This window comes from Artemia sp. Qi Xiang Cuo, chromosome 21 (genome assembly GCF_049724085.1).
Source record: "Artemia sp. Qi Xiang Cuo chromosome 21, ASM4972408v1, whole genome shotgun sequence".
NCBI classification, from domain to species: domain Eukaryota; kingdom Metazoa; phylum Arthropoda; class Branchiopoda; order Anostraca; family Artemiidae; genus Artemia; species Artemia sp. Qi Xiang Cuo.
The window spans coordinates 33,308,825-33,323,902 of record NC_142814.1 but is presented as its reverse complement, the minus strand read 5'-3'; positions in this window follow the sequence as shown (position 1 = coordinate 33,323,902).

The following is a 15,078-nucleotide window of genomic DNA, read 5'->3' as shown; positions in this document are numbered from 1 at the left end:
TGTCATCATCGGTGCCAGTATTTGATCAAGATGGAGATTTTCGTCAGTTCCTACCTGAAGATTGTGATGTGTCTGCGTATCTTAAATCTGTAACTATTGATGAATTATTTGATGTTATAAATAATATGAAAAATGGTGCATCAGGAGGCGATTTTATTTCGTTGAAGGTTTTGAAGTCGATATTACCTGATATATCTTGTCATTTTTTAGGACTGATAAATAATTGTTTAAAAGCTTGAATATTTCCCGATTGTCTAAAGTCCGCGAATGTTATCCCCATATTTAAAGGAGGGGATAAGAATTGTTTTAGTGATTATACACCGATTTCTTCACTGCCATTTATTTCTAGAGTGTTTGAAAAGTTGATTCATTGTAGGATGGTAAGTTTTTTCGAGAAAAGACAATTTTTTAGTTCTAGTCAGTTTGGGTTTAGAAGTCATCATTCTACAGAGCATGGAGTTTTGTTTTTAGCAATTTTTATTAATGATGCTTTAGAAAAGGGTCTGAAGAAAGCTTCGATATTTTTGGATATTACTAAAGCATTTGACTCTGTTGATCATGATATACTAGTTCAGAAGCTATATAGTTGTGGTATACGTGGTCATTTTTTAAATGTGATAGTTAGTTTTCTTAGTGGAAGGACTCAGTGTGTCGTGATGGATGGAGTTGCATCTAAAATTGAATATATTTCGATTGGAGTACCCCAGGGTTCCGTTTTGGGCCCTTTGTTGTTTTTGGTTTATATTAATGACCTTTGTAGAGCTTCAAGTAATGTGTTTTGTTCTTTAGACCTTGATACTTACGGTACTAAAGGAATTCTACCATGTTTTGCTGATGATGCCCATTTTACTGTAGTTACTAGAACTGAAAATGAGTTGATGACTATATTGAAACAAGGTATTTCTTTAATTGAAAACTGGATGCGAGTAAATAAACTGAAACTGAATCATAATAAGTCGAATTTTTTGATTTATGGTAGAATTACTGGACATTATCCATGGATTAATAGGATAGAAGTAGGGCACCATACTATTGTAAGATCTACTGGTACTAGATACCTTGGTGTTATAATTGATGAAAGCCTTAGTTTTAAAGACCATATTGCATCTGTTAGCAGCAAATTGTCTTGTAATATTGGTATTATGCGTAAACTTAGGTATCTTTTTCCGTGTGAAATTCTGAGAATGTTGTATTTTTCTATGATTCACCCATATCTCATTTACTGTTGTATGGTTTGGTCGAAAACATTCATAACTCACCTCCATCCGCTCTGCGTAACACAGAATATGGCAATTAGAGTTCTTTATGGTAATCAAATTGACCTATCTGTATCGGTGAGGCATCTTTACCGCGAGTATAAAATTCTACTGTTGGCAGGAATATGTGTATTCTAGAATGCTCTGTTTATGTTTAAATATTTAGCTTCGGAATTACCATCATGTTTTTCAGGAATGTTTAGTCTTGCGTCTACTATTCACGATCATTTGACACGATCTTGTCAGTTGGTGCGAAGACCAGCTATGGTCACGTCTAGGTCTAGGTTTTCAATTCGCCATGTTGTTCCGTTAGTTTGGGAGAGTTTGCCAGAGGATTTGAGGAATGTTGGAGGTTTGCAGGATTTTCGTAAGTCACTAAAGAACCATTGTTTTGATGTGTATATTTTGAATGGGTTATTCCACGCCACTTAAGTTTTGTTTTTGAGGAGGGTTTAGTTGCAGCTGAATATGATTATAATTATTATAATTTTGTTTGGTGTTGTATGGAGGTTCGTTGGTTTTCGGGTCCGGTAAGTTGAGCTCTAATTATGTTTTTTTTTTGTTTTTTTTTTCTCTATTTCTTTTTTTTTTCTTTTTTTTCCTCTCTTTTTTTTTGGTTTCTTGGTTTTTTGATTTATTAGGAGGGTTTTCTCCCGCACAAGCATTGCTTCAGGGAACAGGGAATCGATGATGTATATATTTTTTTTTTAAATAAACCCATTGTTACTTACTTAGAAAGCGGTTGAGTCAGCTAAATGCTGCAATGAAACCTGGGCACCAAATACAAACTGGGGAGATGTTTTCGAAGTACTTTCTCTGCCCTTTCTTTATTTACAGCGCTTTGAAGATTGTAGATAAGACAGACTTTGGCTTTATCTTTGGCTTTAAGCTTCGAAAAAACAAAAAACCAATTCCTATGAGCTCAGAACGATTTGAAGCTGTGCCGAGGCTTTTTTCCAAATTAAAAAATAGTTTTAAAAATCATCAAAAATTTTAAAATCAGGACTGAGCAAAAGTGGGATACGAAAAACACGTTTCTTGTGCCTCATTTTAGCTATACATCTTTTTCTGGAGAAATAGTAACTTTAGTAACATTGCACTTCTTTCAGAATGGGATATAAGCTTTAGTGACCATTCATACGTGACTTAGTTGTAGTCTTAGTCGCGACTACGACTACGACTTGGCAAAACTTCAGGTTCACACAGGTCTCAGAATCTCAATCCTTGGCGTAATAATAGTTCAATTTGGATCGTCAACTGACCAGCAACTAAGACTGGGTTTTAACCAATAACATCAAATAACAGGAATGGAGGATGAGCAAGTGGTGAGAATGGTGGATGAGCAATAACAGGAATGGAGGATGAGTAATTGGTACAGATATGGAATGGCATAAGAGTTTGTTTTCTTGAAGAACTTATTGTGCATGTTGAGAACACAAGGTTTTTGTATGATAAGACATAGAAAAATTACAAGATTACTTCGATGAAGCAAAATGCATGGCATTACACCAATTACCCACGTTCTTCCAGCTTGGCTTTCCATAAGCATATATAGTTCCAATAAAGACAAAACTACTGACAAAAACACTAAGTCCTGAACTTTTTTATCCAAATTTTTTAACTTTCAATTGTTACGCCAAATTCCTTGGCCATGATTGGTCGGTCTCGTAGAACCAGGTCTAAGAAAGAACACTCCATGTTAAACGAGAAACTTAGAATCTAGGTGCGACTACGACAACGCCTAAGCCCTGTGTGAATGGCCACTTACTCTCATCTATCTTTTTATACATTAATTAAAAAACTTTTTCCACAAAATAAGTTTTTCAAAGAAAAGTAAAGAACTCCATTAAACCAAAAATGAACAAAAAAAAAAATCAAATAATCTACCAAATGTGAAACTAGCACAAATCAGCATCGATAAATAAATAAAACCAAAAACGAACAGAAATTACAATAAATAACCAAGTCAAACTCAAAACAAGCGGAGATTAACATGAGTAGGACTCAAAAACCTTATGCCTTCCCTAGGTTAGAACAAAATTTGCACTTTCCTGAAAAAATAAACATATTTTTACTTTTATAACTTTGATAAATCAAATAATATTACCATTTTGATTACTAAATATCAGTATATGTATATAAAACTGACAATGCACATTCATTTGTATTTTTATCAGTAAGTGCAAATTATGTTCTGGTCTTGGCAAGGCATAGGGGAAGGCACAGGCCTTTTTTAAAGTTTCTAAGACAATGCTTTCTACAAAGATCTTATATGCCCCCGGGGCATAACTTACAACCCTTGGTCTGAAAGATGTGGGGGAGTCTTCTCCTCAAAAACATGATTTCTATCTGGAAATCAACTACGCTGAACAAAATGGCTATATAAAAATTTTGATTGGATGTGTTTGGGGAAATGGCGGGCGTGGAAGGGATGTTAGTTACCTTCCAATCACTTTCGAATATAACAAGGGCACAAGCCACTCCAATTTCCAATCGAATGAAACCTTTTCGAAGTTTCTACGACAACTCGATACGAAGTGCCCTGGTCTAAAAAAAAAAAAAAAAATTACACATTGTGCCAACACCGTTCTATATTTAGCCTATGATTACCTGTTCTTACAAAAGAAATTCTTTTAGTAGTATTCTTCAAGGCTTTTTTACTAATGAAATATGTTTTCTCAATTCAGCTTATTCCCCTTTATTGCCTTCTTTTGAACTTATATGGATGAAAAAAAATACTTCATGTTGTTTTCTTGACAGCGCCGCAACTGAAGATGTAATTATATATTACCCGAGTTCGGCGTAAGCAATACGGACCTGAAACTGGGTCTACAACTGCAGCTGTCCAGCAAAGTCTCAACGCTCTTCAATCTAAGTGGCTTTGTACAATCGGAGAATATTACCCGAGTACGGCGTAAGCAGATGCTCATATACATAGATACTCGTGACCATGTGACTGAACCAAAAACAGTCGATACAGAAAACGATAGATTAGTTAATGAATAATGCCTACTGATTTTTTGAAAAACCTAACATAAACGCACTGTTTTTGGACCGTAGCGTCAATAGTGACCCTCTATTTAAAACTGAACAAAAATGTTAGGAACTTAACGTCTGTGGCAGCCCTATTTTTATCTAAGGCCCTTTACACTTACTTGTTTACTTAATCATCATGCTGGGGTGGCGTTGAGAGTGTCATCAGCATTCTCCACGTGGGGCAGTCTGCAGCAAGGGCCTCTGCATCAGACAGCAAAAGTACAGGTTGGTCGAGAAAATCCCGAGACTATCACTCCACTGGAAGTTGGGTCTTCCTCTTGGACGCTTCCAGCCACTACCGGTTGGTTCAAAGTTGTAAAGAATCCGAGCCAGAGTGTCGGGAGGCTATCGCAAACGATGTCTAAGCAGTGTCTAAGCGATGTAGGCAGTCGTTGCTGACAAAGTCTGTCCATCGGATTCCTTCAATTGTACGAAGCAAATTAGATTGAAGAGTGTTGAGACTTTACTGGACAGCTGCAGTTGTAGGCCCAGTGTCAGATCCGTATAGCAGGATGGAATAGACTGATCCTCCAAGGACTTTCACTTTGGTGGCTCGTTTGATTATTGGCTTCTTCCAAACAAGGCTCAGTCTACCGAAGACGGCAGAGGCCTTGGTCGTGCGGGCAGCTACTTCATTTACTTAATTCATGGTCGATGCAGCCATCTGATGATTAAACAGAACCAAGATAAGAGGAGTGGTCAGCACTTCGATTTGGTTTCCGGTGACCAGGCAAATAGAATTGTCGGCTTCAGACTTTGGCTGCGCTACCATGGATTTCGTCTTCTTCCTGTAAATGGAAAGTCTTGTTCTGGCAGCTTCACCCAGAAGCATATTTAAAGCCAGGAGCAACTGTGACTTGGAGTTGGTGATTAGTGCTATGTTATCAGCAAAGGCACAATCAGTGACAACTCTATAAAGCACAACTTCCGGGATGTGCAAGTCACAACATGATCCATAATACAGATAAAAGGCTAAAAAGCAGCTGAACAACCTTGCATGACTCCTGTTTTTACTAGAAAGAACGCTCTACGTCTACCATTCACTTGCACACGGCTCTCAGTTCCTTGATGCATGGCCCTGAGTAGGCGGACATATTTTGGAGGAAGGTCAGTATTAGAAAGGATATTCCATAGAGAATACCAATCAACTGAGTTGAAATCGACATAAGCAATGAAAGCCTAATGGCGGAAATCTTTTGCCGTCCCGATGATTTGTCTTATGGAGAATATCTGCTCTTTCGTTCATCAGCCAGGCATAAAAACGGCCTGCTCTACTCTGCGCTTTCGTCAGAGGTGTTTAAAACATTGCTGCAACAAAACTATAGAAAAGAGCTTACCTGGTACCGAGAGGAGTGTTGTCCCTCTATAGTTCTTGCAATCCCTCCTGGAACCTTTTCAAGCCCCGTATTGTATTGAATAGCATTTGAAGCCATGACGTATGAAACAAAGAAAGGAAATGATATAATAAATAAAGAATAAAATCCAATAGATGAGAAAACGAGGATTTTGTCAGCCAGTAGCAAAATATGAAGAAGAAAAACAAGAAAATATGTCGATAAAGACCTCCCCGCTAACTCGTCCTTGGTGCTCATAAAAAAAAAAAAAAAAAAAAAAAAAAAAAAAAAAAAAAAAAAAATCGAACTTGACAAGAGGGGAAAAGATACTGCATCAAAAATCAGCCAGGTATAAATGAAAGAGAATTCACCAATTGGATTGGACAAATATTCTTTGCCTTGCAACAGATTTTGCCTATCTGCAACCTCAATCTTCATTAGATATGTGGAACAGGTTGTCAAACAGTTCGTGGTAAAGATCTATAAGTAAGAAGCGACACGGCTCAATAGTAACCGAAATTGTAAAAAATGGAATTTTGATACCAATAGATATATCACAAGAATCAGATTTTTATGCTGATTTCAAATATATAAGTTTCATTAAGTTTAATCTTACCCATCAAAAGTTACGAGCCTGTGAAAAGTTGCCTTATTTTCGAAAAAAGGTCGAAACACCCCCTAAAAGTCGTAGAACCTTAATGAAAATCACACCATCAGATTCAGCGTATTAGAGGACCCTATAGTAGAAGTTTCAAGCTCCTATCTGCAAAAACGTGGAATTTTGTATTTTTTGCCGGAAGAAAGATCAGGGATGCGTGTTTATTTGTTGTTTTTTTTTCCAGCGTTGATCGTATCGAACCAGTGGTCCTAGAATATTGCGAAAGGGTTCATTCGAACGGAAATAAAAGTTCTAGTACCCTTTTTAAGTGACCAAAAAATAGAGGGCAACTAGGCCCCCTCCCATGCTCATTTTTTCCCAAAGTCACCCGATCAAAATTCTGAGCTAGCCATTTGGTTCAGCATGGTCAAAAATATAATAACTTTGTCTTTGATGATGATTAATCCCCCACAGTCCCCGGAGGAAGGGCTGCAAGTTATGAACTTTGCCCAAATGTTTACATATAGTACTGGTTATTGGGAAGTATACAGACGTTTTCACGGGGGATTTTTTCTGGTAGTGGGGGGGGGGGCTGGGGGTTACATGGGAGGATCTTTTCATGGAGGAATTTTTCATGTGGGAAGGGAGATTGCTATGAAGGGGGCACCGGATTTCCCAGCATTATTTTAAAAAACGATCAGAAATTAAATTGAAAAAAAATGCTTCAACTGAAAGTATGGCGCATCATTAAAACTTAAAACAAACAGAAATTATTACGTATATGATTGGGTTCGCCCCTAGTCAATACCTCACTATTTACGCTAAAGTTTTTATTTAATACTTTCATAAGATCTATTTTTTCTAATTAACGGGCTTTGTGATTAATGGGTCATTCTTAAAGAATTGGAACAAAATTTGAAATTTAGCGTAAAGAGCAAGGTATTGACTAAGGGGCGAACCCCCTAATATACGTAATAAAAATAAACGAATATAGAAGTTCACGAACATAGAAGTTCATTACGTAAGTTAATTCGTAATTTACGTATATTTATTACTAATAAAAACGTTCGTACATAAAATTAAACAGCTTTCGGGAAAGCCATTTAACCACACAAAAAAACTGCATTAATTCAAAAAAATTTTGAAATTAAATAAAAAAAACAAGCTTTTTAAACTGAAAGTAAGGAGCTCCATTAAAACTTAAAACAAACAGAAATTATTCCGTATATGAAAGTGTCTGTCCCCTCCTCAAGGCCTCGCTCTTTACGTTAAAGTTTGAATCTTTCTCACAACTCTGTTTTTCAAAACAATAAAAAATTTAGCGTAAAGAGAGATGCACCGGGGAGGGGACAGGCCCTTTCATATACGGAATAATTTCTGTTCGTTTTAAGTTTTAGTGCCGCTCCTTCTTTCAGTTAAAAAACTTGTTTTTATTAATTTAATCTTAAATTAGACTGGGCGAAAATATTGGTTGAGTCTTTTAATATTAAGTTGTTACAAATTGGGCTTAAGGAAATATTTCTTTTGTCTCTATTTGCAGCCAAAGTTCTGTTTATATATATTTTTTTTTATCTCAATTGCCTCTTTAAAAGATTGCGGTAGGTCATTTACAGTAGATATTAAAGTTGCTTCTTCGAAAAGATCTAAATGTTCAGGATCTTCAAAGATATGGAGGGTCAAAGCAGAATCAAAGGTGTCATTTCTATTTTCAAATATGAGGAACTTATCTATTGAAATTTTTTCTTCATACAATCGTTCCCCAGTTGCTGATGGGTCATATCAATGTAAAATTTCCCACGTCAACACGGGACTCTGTAGACACCGCTAATCAGTATAGGGTAGTAGCGGGGCCTCCATTGATTCTATGAGAGCCCTATCCCTTTTCCTATGAGGTCTTTCTGACGTCATAGCATTCCTCGCAAGATTCCTATGAGAGCCCTGTGACATCACGCAACACACCCCTGTTTCAAGCGCATGTCTCTTTTTGCGACCAGGTGCCGCCAATTTTGTTTCTAGGCAAGATTCCCAGGTGCTTCAATTACTTGGAATGTGGTCGGGATAATACACACTTCAAATAAATAGACTCCCTCACACCTGTACAATGTGGTCAGCTATTTCTACCGGTCGGCTGGCAAGATTCCGAGCGCATGCCCTGTTTCGTCACGCGACACACCCCTGTGTATTTAAAGCGCATACCCTCTGACGTCACGCCACACACCCCTGTGCTTTAAAGGGTTAAATAAGTGGAGCTACCAACTCCTCAAATCGTCAAACCTACTAAATGCGGTCAAGGCACACCCCTGTGGACTCCAATGACGTCACACGACTTATCCCTTTCAAACGGATAGGTCTAATATGCTTGACGCAATTTTATGTAACCCTGCCCCAGGAACCCAAGGGTGGGAATCCCCACTTGTAACCGAGCTTGGCACACACCTTACGTAATGATTACGTAACACGTAATACCCGTTTTACCATTTTATTATTCACCCGAAACGTACAACGTTTTTTTTCTTTGTTTAACTTATTGGCGGCACACACTTTATGTAAGGTCGCATAATGATTGCACAACCATCACTGTCAGATAGTACCTTTTTTGAAATTTTTCGCCCGAAATCCTCAACACATTTTTTCCTCCTTTTAATTTAATGGCGTTTATTTTTCGCCCTAAACGCTCAACACATTTTTTCGTTCTTTAGTTGTTTGTTGTTTTTTTTTCTATAGTTCATGACCCCGCTACGACTCAAAAGCTCAATTTTCTTCCATTAGAACTGCGCCTTAACCAACTCGTCCGTAAACCCCTTTCTAATATACCGTTCCAAGAAATAGTTTCAGTAAATAACACAACCCCCGCGACGGCACAGGTGTTCCCTAGCAAGTGCCTTTGTTTTTCCATGCACCTGCAGCATTTGACATGAAGCGGGGGTATTGATTTTTCAGAGACAATCGCTGGCAAGATATTCATAACGATAAAACGAAAATGTATCGTTTCTTTACGTGGGATATTAGATTTCAGACTATCACCACAATAAGCCTCCCCCCCTAGCATGCACTACCGGGTGATATTAGATGCAACTTAGAAAAATTAACAGCCATTAACAAAAATACAGCGTTTTGAGTACAGGACAATGCGAAAATTTGTACTAATTACATCGATTTTAAAAGTAGATGTCAAATACTTAGCAATAAGCTAATCGTAAGAGGTTTTCCCGCAAATAAATTTGTTTGGCAATTTAAAATTCTTTATTTTCAATATAATCAACTTTTAACTTTTAAATAAGTATAATAAAAATTATCAAGATGTTTTGAAAGATATTTTGAGGTAGCCTGTTGGATGAACATTTTTTCTCTTCCCTATATAATTTTAGAGTTTAGGGCTTGTTTTGACACATGCAGGTAAAGAATAACGTAGGATGTTTGGAAATTAATTCGTAGAAATTGAGCGAAAGTGAGAAGTTTTTGGTTGACAGATAGTGTCGTGCAAATAAGGGGAGTTATATTAGCTGAAGGATATTCTTTCAGAGGTGGGATGAGTTTACTTTGATTTAGTGATAGGTGAATGTTGGTTAAGGAAGCTTGAAAAAAATTTTGGGTATATTTTTATATTTTTGGGAATTTTTTGTTCATAGGTATTCGATAGGTGTCACTACATAGGGGTATGCCATATTTTATGGCATGGCGCGCTCATTTTGCCTGGGTAATGAAATTAAACCACCGAACCAATATAGGCAATGAGTTTTCTTCTGAGGAGTCCTGATATGTGGTGATTACTTGGGGAATGTTAAAATTTTGTAGACTTAAAGTGCTATGGCTTGGTTTTGGGACATTGACATAATACATATTAGTGCTGATTTTGCTCTATTTTGAACTTGATTTTCGCATTATCGGGTTGGATATACTGTTTTGTCCTAGGTGATTGGATGGATGAGTAAGCACTGAGTAAGCATGATGAGTAAGCAATGAGCACTTTTTCCAAGTGCTCATTTATCTCAGTTACTAAATTAGGAAGACTTTTTTTATATTGGATTTAAAATGCATCACTAGCAAATTAACTTAGGATTTCAAACGCACCCCCCCGGATTTCAAAGGCAGCCCTCTGACGCCACAGCACCCCTGACAAGATTCCTACGGGATCCCTGTTTCCATCTGGCAAGACTCCCATCCCTGGCAGATTTCCCAGGATTCCTGGTGTTCTATTATTTCTTCAGTATCGGCAAGATTCCTACCCATTTTCGACACATCATTTTTTTCTGGAAGATCCCCAGGATTTCCGTGGCGAAGTCTAATATAGATGACACCATCATATCTCACAAGCTAGACTCCAGGAGTCCATGAGGAATCACCGAGCACGGCACACACGTGGCTGCTGCGTAATAACGGCTATGCTCACCTTAACCAATGATACCTAATAAGAGAGGATAGAAGATAAGTGGCTCATCTTGCGAAAAGAGTAGATAACAAAACCGTTAAAAAGTATGCTTATGGCCAAGAGCGCAAGGGCGTTGCCAAACTGATTTCCCACTGACACCAGCCCTCATTACTCCCCCTTTTGCCCCTAGGACATTTTAAACCTTTTTCGCTCCGAAAATAAGCTAAATAATCGCATTAATGAGTATATTTTTGAAAAAAAAGTCACCCCCCTTTCTTTGCTAGTGTGTGATACTCTAAGCATTTCACCCCACAATGCCACTCTATTACTGCTCTGTGGCACCCCATCTGACATGGCCCCATCTCCCCCAAGACACTTTTAAGACATTTCTTGCTAAAAGTTTTACTTCTACCCAATCATTCGAGTTTTCACAAGCCATTCACGCCACAGTACCACACTACAATAACTCTCTAGCACCCCTGCGACACCCGTCATTGTCATTACCATTGTAGGCATTTTAACGCTTGAAAGACAAACAAACACGCACACACACACAACACACACACACACACACATACAAGCACACACATACGCAAACACGCACAAACACACATACACACACAAACACACACCCCGACTCAACACTACAAAAATATTCCAAGTCTGATATTAGAATGAAAAAATTCCAAAATGAACTTTGAAACATCAACAGAATATAACACTGACAAGGTAAACCACGACCCAACACTACAAAAATATTCGAAGTCTTACATTTCAACGAAAAAAATCTAAAATGAACTTTGAAACATCAACCGAATTTAACAGTGACAAGCTAAACCACATCACAACACTACTAAAATATTCCAATTCTTACATTTCAAATAAAAGTTCCAAATGAACCCTGAAACATCAACAGAATGTAACAGTGACAACCGCGACACAACACTACAAAAATATTCCAGTTCTCACATTTCACCGAATAAATTCCAAAATGAACATTAACAGAATGTAACAGTGATAAGGTAAACTACGACACAATGCACTAAAATATTCCAAGGCTTATATTTCAATGAAAACATTCCAAAAATGAACTTTGAAACATGAACAGAATGTAACACTGACAAGGTAAATCACGATACAACACTACAAAAATATTCCAAGTCTTATATTTCAACGAAAAATTCCAAAATGAACATTGAAACATCAACAGAATTTAACAGTGACAAGGTGAACCTCGACACAAGACTACAAAAATATTCCAAGTCTTACATTTCAACAAATAATTCTAAAATGAACTCTAAAACATCAACAGAATATAACAGTGACATGGTAAACCATGAAATAATACTACAAAATATTCCAAGTCTTACATTTCAACAAAAAAATTCCAAAATGAACTTTGAAACATCAACAGAATGTAACAATGATAAGGAAATACCACATCACAACACTACTAAAATATTCCAAGTCTTACATTTCAACGAAAAAAAATTATAAAATCAACTTTGAAACATCAACAGAATGTAACAGTGACTAGTTAAACCATGACACAACACTACAAAAAATATTCCAAGTCTTATATTTCAACGAAAAAATCCAAATGAACTTTGAAACATCAACAGAATGCAACAGTGACAAGGTAAACCTTATCACAACACTACAAAAATATTCCAAGCCTTCACTTCAACGAAAAAATTCCAATTGAAGTTTGAAACATCAACAGAATGTAACGGTGACAATTTAAACCACGACACAACACTACAAAAATATTACAAGTCTTGTATTTCAACGAAAAATTCCAAAATGAACTTTAAAACATCAACAGAATGTAACAGTGATAAGGTAAACCACATCACAGTACTACAAAACATATTCCAAGTCTTACATTCCAATGAAAAATACATCAATTCCACTTCGAAACATATATAGGTTGTAGCTGTGACAAGAGAAATAACGGTTTAGTACTACAAAAAATATTCTGGTTTTTACTATACAACGGAAAAATTCCAAACTCAAATCTGAAACATTAAAAAAATGTAACAATGATAAGGAAAAACCACATCACAACACTACTAAAATATTCCAAGTCTTACATTTCAATGAAAAATTTCAAAATCAACTTTGAAACATCAACAAAATGTAACTGTGACAAGTTAAACAATGTAACTGTGACAACTACATAACACTACAAAAAATATTCCAAGTCTTACATTTCAACGAATAAATTCCAAAATGAATTTTGAAACATCAACAGAATGCAACAGTGACAAGGTAAACCGCATCACAACACTACAAAAATATTCCAAGTCTTACATTTCAACGAATAAATCCCAAAATGAACTTTGAAGCATCAACAGAATGTAACAGTGACAATGTAAACCACGAGACAACACTATAAAAAATATTCCAAGTTTTATATTTCAACGAAAAATTCCAAAATAAACTTTGAAGCATCAACAGAATGTAACAGTGATAAAGTAAACCACATCACAACACTACAAAAATAATCAAAATCTTACATTTCAACGAAATAAAATCCAAAATGAACTTTGAAACATCCAGAATGTAACAATGACAAGGTAAACTATGACACAATACTAAAAAAAATATACCAAGTCTTATATTTCAACGAAACAATTCCAAATGAACTTTGGATCATCAACGAAAAAATTCCAAGGTTTTCTTGGCCTGAACTGGCAAGAGTTGTTCTAGCTCGGCGGTGACTCCAGTTTTAAACGAGTCTCACATGGCTTCAATATCCGAAAGCTGGGACAGGCTTTCAAATCGGTTTTTAATCTCAACTGCGTACCGCACTTTGATCGCAAGAGTTTCAAGACTGCGGGGATTTAGCGGTGCAATGTGCTTTTCGACCTTCTGAAATATCAGCTTAAGATGAATTTTATCATCTAAAAGTCGGTGATCAGCATTACCAGGTCAGCACCACGAAACGAGCGGCACTTAGAAACTGACGACTCCTTCGCCGAGAGATGATGATATAATCCTTTGCACCAACAAACCTAATTTCAAAATCTCAGATTTTGAAAATACTGTTCCACTGACTGTGGGACCATGAGTTCATAATCTAGAATGTGAATTCGATAACCATGATTTAAAAAAGGATAGTCGATTTGGATTGTTGATTCTGCCTTATCGAGGGTCGGGTTTACAAACATTGCCTTCCATAGTTTACAATATGATAATCCAATTTAATAAACCAGGTTTTATAAATTTCTTTGTTCCACCGATAGTTCTCAATTGCTTCAAAAGACTGGTTTGTCCGTGCAAAACGCCTCTATAATAGACTAATTTAAGCTAAGGTCCATTCACAGTGAGCTTTTACTAACATCGATATTTAGCTAGCGTTAATTTTGGGAATAAAGTGGAACTGAACTGAAGCCCAATAGAGACTTAGCTACTGTCCAGAACCTGATCGATCCAAGACTGGGGTTCAATTGATCTGATTGGTTAGAATATTTTCTGAGACAATGAGGAATTCTATATTCCTTAGCTGTGGTTGAGCTAGCAATACAAAGTCAAAAGGAATTCGATATCATATCAATATTTTTCACTTTAACTTTTGATTTGTGCCTTTTTTGTCAAAATTAAAAAAAGACAACAACAATGGTCTCCGGACGGAAGTAAAGGACGAAGTATGAAAAACTCAAACAAGCTCAGTTTTCAGTAAAGTGCTATAGTCCTAGTTTTACAGAATTCTACAATCAGGTTATCTGAGCCAGTATTTCAAATACGCGTTGCGTAAACAACGAAGCAATAATTTATGTCTATTTTATGTTTCTACGTTGCTCTTTACTTCCATCAGGAAAACTTTCTTCTATTAAAATTAGTTTTGTCTTTTTTAAGTTTTAAAAATATACACAGTAAAACTTACATAAGATCTTTTTCTAACTTAGGCAAAGAAACTAAAGTTCATATAAGTTTTGGTTAAAAGAGTTCCCACCTCTCTTAAACGTTCCCTGAAAATTCTGCTATTTTGTCACATAAACAGTCCTGCAGATAAACAGTCCTGAATTTCAATCATTTATGATATATTTTCTTTTATGACATATATAGGGATTACAGCAAAACGAAGCAAACTAAAATAGTGTTAGATGTGTAGTTGATTAATTTACAAAAGTTCTTATTATCATGGGACTTCTTTTAATGCAATGCTACAAAGAATTCCGAACTCCTCGCAAGAAAGTATACTTTCGTTTTACGTCCTGGACTTCAACATTTTGGGAAAACTGATCATTGAGATCATTGGAGCAATCCCTCCCCACTAGGATAATTTAAAGTTTAAACATTATTTTAGAACTGCTGGTTTATGATAAAGTCACCCATTTTTTGTAATAAAGCCACCCCAGGTGACTCTGGCATTTCAAGGAATGTGACAATGTTTCAGGGAATGATGCAGCGGAGTCCCGTAAAAATATGATATTAAACAAAATAAAAAAAATACTTCTTTCAACTGAAAGTAAGGAGCAT